The sequence below is a fragment of the Hyaena hyaena genome, unplaced genomic scaffold (assembly GCF_003009895.1).
Source record: "Hyaena hyaena isolate Hyena2069 unplaced genomic scaffold, ASM300989v1 scaffold_1685, whole genome shotgun sequence".
Lineage (NCBI taxonomy): Eukaryota > Metazoa > Chordata > Mammalia > Carnivora > Hyaenidae > Hyaena > Hyaena hyaena.
Window position 1 is genome coordinate 26,634 of NW_024082319.1, and position 12,349 is coordinate 38,982.

The 12,349-nt window shown below is 36.0% G+C and overlaps 1 pseudogene; it reads right to left on the reverse strand.

Annotated features, from left to right (window-relative positions):
- Positions 1 to 5,062: 5,062 nt before the first annotated feature.
- Positions 5,063 to 6,371, reverse strand: LOC120226419 (annotated as a pseudogene).
- Positions 6,372 to 12,349: the final 5,978 nt, after the last annotated feature.

The following is a 12,349-nucleotide window of genomic DNA, read 5'->3' on the forward strand; positions in this document are numbered from 1 at the left end:
GAAGGGTGCTGGAATTATCCAAAGAAACTATATAGTCTAATTACTCCTGAGAGAAATAGCTGAAAATGTCGGTAGGTGTAGAATTTACATTTACAGAATGGACTCGTTGTGATTGTTTAAACAAGCTGGCGACCAGAGTTAATCAGGTCAGTGTTCTGGGGAAAAAAGAGAGAAAAGAGAAAGAAGAAGAAAAAAAGAAATAAAGAGGGAGGGAACAGCTCTCAGGCAGGGATGGACGGGCCATCTCCGCCGTCTTGCCCCCTCCTCCTAGAAACTTCTCCGCCATCTTGCCCCCTCCTCCTAGAAACTTTATTTTAAAGCTGAGTGGATTTACATGCCTAGACTAGTGTCACACAGCTAATAGGTGGTGGATTAGAATTCAGATCTAGATGATTCTAAATCTAAATGTCATGTTCATTGTTTCCATGCTTCATTCCCAAACACTAGTCATTAAACTGCTGTTTCTTCATCTCAAAATTTTCACTGGTTTACTGAGTGTCTTTCAGAGGAATTCATGACTATATGTTTGATAAATCTTAGAAAACTAAAAGTTGGATATTCTGTGTTATTTTGTAGTAAATTTCCTATTTATGAAATTCAGACATCTTTACACCATACTGACTATATAAGTAAATGATTACAAAATATTAAATGCTTAAATATAAAATTTCATCTCTGAAAAATATTAGATCGAAAGGCCAAATTATTCTTTCATACCAAAATGTTTAAGTCATTTATACTTTTAAATGTACTAAAACAAAATACACCAACAGGGCATGAAGAAAGCTTATTATTAAGCCTCATTTTTAAATTATTGACGATTAAAGCATTTGCTATTACAGGACAATGCTCACTAATTGTGAAGACCAGAACCCACCTGCCACATGCAGACATCCTTTGAGGAAGCACACTTTCCCTTCCCTTTCGTTTGAGTGCACATGGCATTTCCTAGGGTTATTTCCATGAATTTTCCTTGTGTGCTTTCACTGGGGCCTTCATCCAATTCATGGTTGAAAACATTAAAGTGGTTGCTTAGAAACGCTGAAGTTGGAAATTTATGAGTTTTCAGAAGGTTGCATTGAAGTAGGGGTAGCATATGGTGATCTGACATGTTTTGTTCCCTAGCCAAGGAGAGGGGTAGCCTTCTGTGATCTCTCTAATTATTTCATGGCACTTTAAGATGCCAAGCTGAATTTAGAAAACAGCAAGGCATTAGCGCTAGGAAAAAACAGAATGTACTTTTTTGTATTCAATATTTTTGACCAAATTTTTTGTTGTTCTTTTTTTTTTAAATTAACTGGAATAGTTTTGGAAATACTAAAGCAGACGGTTTTAACTAAAGGATAAAATAAAAGGCTCATTACTTTGGCTGAAATAGAAAGACTGGAAAGGGAAACGGCAGCAATCAAATGAATATATTTCATAAGGAAGAGTTATGGTCCTAAAAGAAAATTTTAACATTTCAAAGTCTATTTAATAACTATATAGTAGAAGATAATTCGTTTTTTTTTTTCCCCAACAACTTAAGAAGATTGTGAGTATTAGGGAACAGAGTCAAGGAGGACAAATACAAATAAGAAATTAATAAATGACTAAGAAATTGAAGCCCTAGTAATGTATAGATATTAGTTTATGCTTTGAACTTGGCCTGGGGAAAATATAATGAAAATTTGAGTGAATGAAATGAATAATTCATTTTCTCATGCTTAAAATGTTCACCAAAACCCAGTTGTTTGAGGAATCATGTTAGGATCTAGGGATAAAAAGAAGAGAAATACATGGACTTTACTGTCATAAAACTTATATTTTTGAGATGCAGACTTAGGAGCCGATATGGAGCCCCATATGAAAAGTGTAATGATCCAAAATTTCATGAGGCTTTGTGAACATACAGGGACTTTAATATAGCCATGGAAAATTAGGAAGATTTCAGGTTAGGCTAATTACTGAACAGTTCTAAAAAATGAGTGGTTTAATAGATTAGGACTTTTCCCTGCTTATTCATTTCTATATATTTGGTGTACATGGTAGAGCCCCTTTCATTTGATCTTTCAAAGGCTTCCATCCTATGGTTCTGGAATCTCCAAAGAGCTGAGTCCATTGCTGGATACTGGGCATCAGACAGGCAGCTAGGGATAAGGAAGACTTGAGGTCTGTTTTTTAGAGGGTAGGCCAGGTAATAAGACATAAGTCTATTGACACAACTTAGTTATATGGCTAAATTTAACCTCAAGGGAAGCTGTGAACTAGGAGTAGTGAAAAGAAGTTTGTTGACTGACTAGCCTGTTTACCACACAGCTTTTGGAGATTTCATCAGGCTGAGCCTTAAAGATGTGAGCCTAGTATCCAGGTAAAGATTATGCAAGGACATTCCAGAAAGAAGGAGTATCATGATAAAATACATAGATGTAAAATCCTCTTAGGACATTATAAAAACCAGTGTTGTTGGAGTGTACATTTCAGGTGATGATTAAAAAGATTTGAAACTCCACTGCTGATGATTTTTCATTAGTTATACTTTCCAATATATTCAGTTGCCTACTTGACATCTATCCTCTGCTCACTCAAAGACATAACAAATTCAACCTGTACAAAACCAACTCCAGGATCTTCCGTTCTGCTTCCTGGCCCTTGTCTCACTTCAGACCTAGTCTTCCTTCATCCTATTACACATACAAGAAAAATGGAAATAATCTTTGACATCTCTAATTCCAGAAAACTAATATACCACTAAATCTTACATATACTAAGTTCAAATTTTTCTTAAATATGTTCATTTTGCTCCATTTCAACTCTACCATTCTACTCCAGACTAATATCATCTACTGTCAGATGATAGCACAATAGGCACCTAACCCATCTCTCCTCTTGCTGTCCATTTTTGCCTGTCTTCAGTTTGTTATATACAGTTATCCATTAGAGACAGGATCATTACCATCATGTTAGTCTGCCTTTATTGTATCGGGTACTCACAAAGTCCTAGGCATTATTCTGGGCGGGGGGGAGGGAGTGAGAGAGAGAGAGAGACAGTGCAAGTGGGGGAGACAGGCGGAGGGAAGGAGCGAGAGAGAGAGAGAGAGAGAGAGAGAGAGAGAGAGAGAGAGAATCTCAAGCAGGCTCCATGCCCAGTGTGGAGAGTGATATCAGGTGAGGCTCAGTCTCATGAGAGTGAGATCATTATCTGAGCTGAAATCAAGAGTCAGATGCTTAACCGACTGAACCACCCAGGCATCCCTAGGCATTATTCTACATACATTGCATTAATTATCTAGTTTAGTTCCCATATAGCCCTATATTGTAGGGTCTATTCCTATTTCATTTTATAAATGAAGAAACCAAGACTTAGAAGGTTTTGGTAACTTGGCCAGTTTCAAACAGCTAACAGGCAAAGTCTGATCTTCTAGGCAGTCTGCTTCCTGAACCTGTGTTCTATATCCTTATGCTATAGTTTTCTCTCTGTGTAGATTTAAGGCAAATATTAATTTAAAAAATGAATGAAGAAAAAGTAGATTGGCAAATGCCACATATAATAGAGGGTCATGTTGACACATTTTATCTTGTCCATATGTTGGAAAAGAACATTAAAAGATTTTAAGAAAACAATGGCATAGTCAGACCTAGAGACTTGAAAGATGTTCTTATTACATGTATGGAAGATAGAAAGGATGGAGAAAAGATTCAAAAGAGAAAGTAATTTCATTAGAGTATAAAAGAAATTGGCAAAGGGAATAAGGACTACATTATATCATAAAAGGTTTGAGGTTCTTTCAAGTGCTTGATGGCATACTTCTTCTTTGTCTTCTTCATAGTCTCATTTCCTTCCCCAATATATCACTTAGTCTAAATGCAATATTAATTGCATCTTTCAAAAACAATTTCAGAGTCAACAGACTTTATGATGATTAAATGAGACATTATATATACAGAGTGTCCAATGCAGTTCTTCAAGAAAAGGAAATTGTTTTCTTCACTATCTTCACATTCCATTCCCAAATGACTTGAATATGAGATGAATGTAAAATTATTGCAGTCTTGAGCTTAGAAGAATAAGCATAGTCACAAAACTATTAAAAATAATGAGAATAAGTGTCCAAGCTTGGAGAACTTTACTTTGGTGACTTTAGAAGATAGAAAAGAGTCAGCAAATATGTTTTAATTTTGCTTGTTTTGCTTATTCTGCTTAGTTCTGGTCAGAGCTACTGCTTTCAAATGATCCCAAATGGACTTTAAAATTCAGCTAACTGCAAGCACATATGCAAGTAAGCATAGAATAGTATGCAGTTTTAACTATTTATGTAAACTCTTAAAATAAATATAGCATAAATAAATAAGCATACAAAATCTCTCTATGTGGGTGTGTTTGGTGTGTATCCGTGTGTGTGTGGTGTATATACCAAAATTTAAAAGAGATATCCTAAACAGAATATATCTTGAGATATTTATTCTGATATAAATAATATGACCCAATGTATCAGTTAAATAACACATGATAAAATATGTTGGCCTAAATTTCTAGTTTCTACTGTAAATGCTATAAATCTATTTGTGTATATAGATTTCAAGATAAAATAGAAAACCTCATGTATAACAAGAATATTCAATGAATATATGAGAAAATAGTATCAGTAGTCACAAAAAATACTAAAGATACAGGTTCTGCAAGATGTTATGCAGTTTTGCTGAGTGTGTAGGACTTTGTATTTTCTGAAAATGTAGAGTCCCTCTGTGCATTATTTAAATCTTAGAGCAAAGAATTGGAAGGACTAGAGTTATAGGATGAATTCTTTATAGGAGAGAATCTGGGGAGTGCCACAGAAGGAGACAATGGCAAATGGAAGGGAAATTTCTTCCTTATTCCTCCTTGTAAATATTTCTAGTGCAAGGAGAACACTTAGCTGGATAAACAACAATTACCCTATTAGCATGAGGTTTATCAGGGAAAAATAAATGAAAAGAAAATTTGCATGTACTGTTACAGTTCTTTCCCTATATTTTATATTGACTTTTATTTATTTATTTTTCCCCAAGACACACCAGCTTTATTAAAGCTACTTTTCATAAACAATCGTGGTATTTCAGGCAGAACATGGGGAGACAATCATTAACAGTATACAACTTTCAAACTCCTTTCTTCAATGGACTACAAAAATCAGAAAGCTGCTATAAAACCCAACAAAGTCTTCATCTGATGCCCTGAGCAGGGAAAGTTTAGAGTGGGGATTGACACTTCACATTTAGCATGTTGTTTAACAACTTTTCACAAGTTGACCTTGACTTTCATGAAATAAAATGAAAATGGCAGAATTACCAGTTTGAAGATCCACAAGTTAAAAAAGGAACTCTTTTGAAGAATACCATCTCCATGGTGACACTGTAAAGTCAAGAATTCCTCACATACTGGGAACCATTTTGGGGGGTCATGTTCCAACAGATCTCTAGATTTAAAGAGGTCAAGTTTATGTTGAAGGCACTGAGGGAAAAGAAGAACAAAATGAATTTTAGTTTCTCTGCACCACAAGACATTTGTGCCAAGATGGTTAATGTGTGTTAAGATCAAGGAATCCCTCCTCCTGAGAACCAAGAGGAAGTTTCTGAAAACTAGAAGGGAAAGGTATTTCCTCTCTATCAATTTAGCTTCAAAGATGTTCTGTTAGTGACATAGACCCTTCCCTTAAAACAACAAGGGAGTGGTCTGTGTGCTAATACCATAGTTTAAAAATAATTAAAACAAGATTCTGCATTTTTATAAAACTTGATAAAAATAGTATTTCAAACTGTACAGTCACCAGAAGTACACAGTTATCAAAACTGTGCACACTTCACTTGGCATCTCCAGCACCTTTAGCTTTCTGTGCCTGGTCTGTCTTGGCATCTCCAGGGTCATTCCAATCCTTGCCAGCATTAGCTTTTCCCTCTCCCCCTTTGGGTTCCTTGTCTCATTCTTTGTAGGGCCTTGGGCTCTGGCTTTGAAGGAGCAGGTTTAGCAGATAATCTTGCACATCTTCTTTATGGCTCATCCTTCACCTTGGCTTTATCTCCTTTAGCATTCCCTTCAACCTTTCTCTTGGTCATGGTGGCGACAGTGACAGGCCATAGGCTCTGGACATGGGATGCCCTGGTGGATGGGCTTTGGTGGGTCCGGGGGTTGTTCTTGCCTCTTCTTCATACTGCTTGTACTGACTTTTAATACTTGTATTTTTCTTTCTGATTTCGATGATATATCCACTATTAATAGCATATGAGTAACTTATCATAATTTAAGTATTTCATAATGATCCTAACATGAATATGATTGAGGACATATATAAATAAAAAGAGTGAATCGCAATAATTTCTTATGTGAGAAAAGGGAAGATAAATTAATGTTTGGATTTTTATCACTGAATAATAATAATACAGGGGTGTGGGGAGTGGGTGAAATGAGTAAAGACAAATTTCTAATTATAAAATAAATAAGTCATAAAGATGTAATATGCAACATGGTGACTGTAGTTAATAGTACTGTATTATATATTCGAAAGTTGCTAAGAGAATAGGTCTTAAAAGTTTCCATCATAAGAAAAAGATTTTGTACTATGTATCGTAATGGATTTTAACTACACTTATTATGGTGATCATTTTGTAATATATACAAATATTGAATCATTATGTTGTATACCTGAAACTAATATATTATGTATCAATTGTATCTTGATTAAAATATAATAAAATAAAAATATGATTCTTAGAAGTCAATTAGATGTGTCAAGAACTTTACGTTATTATTAATAAAAGGCAGCTCTGGAAAAGATTGAAGATTTTATCTAGAAAAGGCTCTACTGGAGAAAATGCTCTTTTTTTCCCTGAACTATATCAGTGTCATGCTATGGGAGATAGGTACGGTTAAGAAAATTGGTAAGGATGTGTGGCACATTTACTAAAATTATTTTGTTTATCTTAATTGGTAGTGTTCAGATAGTCAGCATACTTTTAAAATTGCCTTATTGTATATGGATACATATTTTCAGAAAGAATTTTAGTTTTGAAAATAGTTTTGATTCAGGACTATTTTATAGGATATTTAGTAAATCATACTTCAAAATTATATTTTTAATTATTTTCAACATTGTCACATATAATTGCATAGTTTGAACAATAAATTACATGGACATTCTCACTCGCAAACATATATGTGAAGCTTCACATGGTTCTATTTCCCCTAGGGCATGAGAGTTTTATAGGCTGACATATATGATCATTCAAAAATGAATACATGTATATGTACAGTTGAAAATGTAAAAATATCTAGGATGCAATTCTGCAAGCAATTGGATTACATATTTGATTTTGTACATCTTTATGTTAAAATTTTCTTGAATTTCAAATTAATTAGTCTTCTAAAAAGTGTTAGAGTACAAATGAGCAAGAAAGGGGCAGAGAGAGAGGGAGAGAGAGGATCACAAACTGTGAGATCATGACCTGAGCCAACATCAAGAGTCAGATGCTTAACTGACTGAGCCACCCAGGCGCCCCTCAAGTTAATTACTCTTTATAACAGTCTATAGAATGTGGAAGAATTTGTGGTAATTCATATGCCTGAGGGATGTAAAATATTAAAAAGTTATTAGGGGATTTGGAGAGCAACCCACATTTCTGTCTAGTCATATTTAGCCATGTCTAGCCACAAATGAGGTGCTGCCCACATTTCTTTCTGGCCATATATTAGGGCCCCCAAAATAATGGTTGCCAAACCAAATGAACAGGACACAAAGGGCGATAAGCAAGAAGGCAATAGCTACTCCTCAAAGAGAAAGGATCCATAACCAGTTTTTTCCTGCCAATCTGAATTTGAAAAAGAAAGGATGATGTAAAATTTTACCTTCCTTTGTCATCCTGGCATCAAAGATCTGGAAAAGGGGACTTTGGCAAGAATTCTTAGCCTTTACTGTTTTCTGCCACTTTCCCCAGGATGCTGTCTGCAGGCTCAGGAGACAGTTGGGTGTCCCATTAGGTATCTTGGTCACCAAAAACTTTTGAACGGGAAAAATAAGTTTCTATTTTTTATAGGGAGTGCCTGGCTGAAACCTCTTTTTCCTCTAGGGCACCTTGTAAATGGATAAACTTATCTACAATGGTTAGAAGTTCTGTACTATGGCCACTGTAATTCAGGACTATCTTTGGTAAGATTAACTTTACTTGTTCAGCCTCAAAATTTTATTCACTTGATGCCTCACACTGGACTCAGTGTGGTTTCTAAGTCAGAAATAATCTCATCTGGACCCAGTCTGACTACGTCCAGAAAGAGAAATGCTCAAATAAAGTCTGAAAGCTCAAAGTGCAAAAGCCACAGAGGTAGCATCCAGGATCTGAGAGGGACTTACCCATGACCTCCAGAGATGGTGAGAAAGCAGCAAGCTCAAGGGGCATAAGAGGTATCTGCACAAGGTTGATCATTGCTCCTGGGAGACATTAGGGTGTGTCCTTCGGTTCCCACTTCTGCCATCTGAACTGTTAAAAGATAAACTGAAGCATATTGAGAATTTTAAGAGTTCATTTGAGCAGCAATCGATTCAGATTGGGCACTGGTCAGGAGTACTTAAACCAGAAGTGGTTAGGAGTGCTCCATGGGGAGACAATTCTTTGCTTTGCTATGGGTTCAAAATATGTAATTTTTAACTCATAAAACATTCATGGAATGACAGGTGCCATCATTAAGCCTGGGCCTCGGGATTTAAAGGTGAATAACGAAGTATTTGACCTTACATAGCCTTCAGTCTGGTAGAGAGATTGTAAGACTCCAATGAGAGGTCACATGTGAACTGAAGGAAAACCATAGACCTGTCTCTGAGATTGTATGACATGTGATACAGCTTCATGTATAAAGTTTTCTTTCTCTTAGTACACAAATTGGTTAAGCCTTCTGCTATTTCTGAAGGTTAAAACAACTCTGGATTCATGTCCTGAACTCCATTTCACTCTTTGCTTAAACTGTTTTAGGATGACCTCTCTCACTCCTAAACTATCTTTTATTCCTACAAAAGCATGAATCACCCTGCTGATGCTGAGTAACCAAGAACTTAAAAAAAAAAAGTAAAATAAAGTTTTAGTTATTGAGCACTAATTCTGATGGACTTAAAGGCTGTTATGAGACTTGAATGCACCACACAGCATGAGTTAGCAGGTCATGTTGTGCAAGGCTCACAATGAGCCCTATGCCTGAGTCCGTGTTTACAGGACTTTGCCTCTCTGCATGTGTCCAGCAGAATGATTGGGCTGGGACGAGGGTTGATTTTTTTGTGTGTGGGACTAGGGCTGCTTTTTTAATTGGTGTGTTTACTGGTCATTAAAAGTTCAAATATATGTACAAAACATTCTAAAGAAGCCCATGTATGCAATTAGAAAATTTCTCTGTACAGATGTACATATTAGCTCTTCTAATAATTACCTTCAAAATAACTATATGAAAGAAAAGACTTAGTAAATTATAGTAATAACTCCTACCATCATTCAAATAAAATGTTGAAAAAACAAAGAAATTAAAAATTGGCCTGGATATCTGTCCTTCATTATTCCAATCCATAAGCCCCATCAAGGGCACAAAAGGCTCTCTGCTGAACACTCTCCCACTTGTGCCCCCATTAATTACACTATATGAACACAGAGACCTTCAAAGAAATGAGGGGGAAAGGCTGTCCCAATTTAGCCAAAAAACTGAATAGATGATGTTTGATTTATTTTTTCCTATTAAAAGTAAATTAGGGTTAAACTAGAATAGTCATTACCATTTATACAAACAATATTTACAATGAAGTATCAATTTGAGAGTAGCCAGAAGGACCTTGCAGATGAAATAAGCTTAAGCTCTGGACCACACTTTGACAAAGATTCTTATATATAATTAGGTATATAAATGAATTTAGCTGCTAATTTCAATCTGACATTCCTATAAAACTTAGAAATAGAAATCCCTTCTGCATGAACATTTTAAAAGATCAGTTGTAAATTTCTTTTAATGTGTAGCAGTAAAAATACTGCTCAAACTAAGTATTTTATACTTTATTTAATCGAACCCTCCCATTTGCAAATTATTTACAGAAAAGTTGTTTAAGAATACAAAGAAAACCATAAGCTGATAGAAGTATCAAACACTGCTAGCAAATCAGAAAACTGTTGTTTCATATTATTAAACTGGTAGTATAACTAAATTATTTTTCTGACCAAATGAGTTTTGAGGGTTTTTTCTGTTTAAAATGAAGGCAATAAGGAGTTAAAGTATATGAATGACTTGGAATTCTCAGAAGAAAAGTGCAGTGTAAATATAATAATAATCATTAATAATTTAATATCATAACATCTCTTGCTATAAACTGATATTTAGCTATTGATTTGACAAATGATATATTCAGATGAGTTTTTAAAATCAGACATCTTGGACATGGTGATCTTGTAGTTTTTACTACAATTAAAGCTGGGTCATAACATTTAGCTCATGCTATATTCAAATGTGTAGAGAAAATTTAGTTTATTGTGTATTTAAGCTGATTTGGATTTCTTCCTGGGAGGAAATATAAGTAAATGCTCAACCTATTTTAACTTTTCCAATGCAGTATTATACTCTGTTCTTTCATTCCAATGCAGTATTATAATCTGCTCCTTCATGCCAAGGTCAAGCCATCTGCTTGCCTTCTCCTCCACTCTTCTGATAGCACATAGGTACATAGGGCAGTGGAGGTGGCTAAATGACATATAATGATGTCATAACATCAGAGGGAACTGACAGTCCTGGACCCAAGTGGCATCTTTAGGTAACTGGTTATCTACCTTGTCTACTGGTTTGTAGTGACCTCTGGGAGCCAAAGTCTGGGGAGAGGAAATTAAGGACACCTATTACTCTCTTATTCTCCTCATCCCTATTCTTCTTACCAACTCTCAGGCTAGAAAAAGTACAATCTCTTCTTTATATTGTCCTCCTCCAGCTATCAAGCTGCAAGGCTTCTGCCATAAAAGTCCTACGTAGAAGAGATAATAACTCTTGCAAAGAGATCTAGTAATACTAACTAGTCTCGGGCTTTCATATGTAAAAGAAGGCAAAATGGCCACTAGGATATTTGGGGGGTAAGTATCTTAATACAATAAGCTAATGTGTTGGGAGCCATTCTGAGGCCACTAGTCGCGAAAACTCCTGGTGAGGTTAAAGCAAGTTTGCACGTCTCTTGCCAATCAGATGACGACCGATATCCACCCCCACTCAATTATTTCTGCTTGAGCACTGACCCCTAAGGTACCTTGTTGTTCAATATCGGGAGTGATAAGGGACTTGTCCCCTTATTCCGGCCCTGGTATGATGATTGCACCTTGTGAAGGAACTTATTGTGGGAACTTCTTCTTTTGATTATGGGAACAGACATCATGTCTCCAGAAGGTCCTGTTTCCCTCCATACTTTCCCTTGAGCTATGAACAGGCTAATGACCCTTACTCATAAAAGACATGTACAATTCTGTTTCTACCGTTGCGTTAGTCCAAGATGTTCATACAGCTCAACATGTAAATCAACTAACCAAAAATGTCTTTCATGCCCTAGCTATTCAAGAAATCATAAAAGCAGACACAAAGGTAAATGCACTCGTAGAGGCTATTCTACGTATTGGGAAATAAGCTAAACTCTTTAAAGGTATGGTTGGCTCTCTGGTGCAATAAAGCATATAACTGGAAAATCAAGTCTTGCCTGGAGACAAAGAGCCTAACTTAGAGAAAAGGAACAGATAAGGGCAGAAGATAAGTTAGTACCTACACCTTTGCTAACTGATGGTGTAGAGCAGCCCCTTCCCTAAGGCCTACATTCCACAAACACCTTCCCTTACCCTGGCAGCTGTGATGAGGATGGATAAGAGTATCTACAAACCTATGACTTAACATTATTAAAATGTGAACACCTTGTTATTTTCTTAGTTACTCAACCTCACTATAATTGAGGCAGTTCTGCAAGAAGACTTCTGTAAAACCTGTTTCTGTACATCTTCCAAAGACACCTTATCACAAAAAGCTATCCATTGTATAAATTCTATTTCCTGATGCCATGTTAACATTTGACCTATAAATAAAGACACCAAAACCGACAGGACAGAGATGCCTGCCTGGTGATCAGAAAGGATCTCGCGGCTCCCTCGCTCTCTTTCGCCGACACCGTCCATCCTTCAGGGACCCGTAGACCTGTCGGAGCCGGCGTGGCCTCCGACACTAATGTACAAGACAAGACTATTCTAGTTTTACTGAGCACATATCTGCTTCCCAAAAATTAAATATTAATATTTTCTTTCTCTTTTCATTTCTCCTGTAAGAAATTCTGTTCTCCCTATAGATAGAGGATGA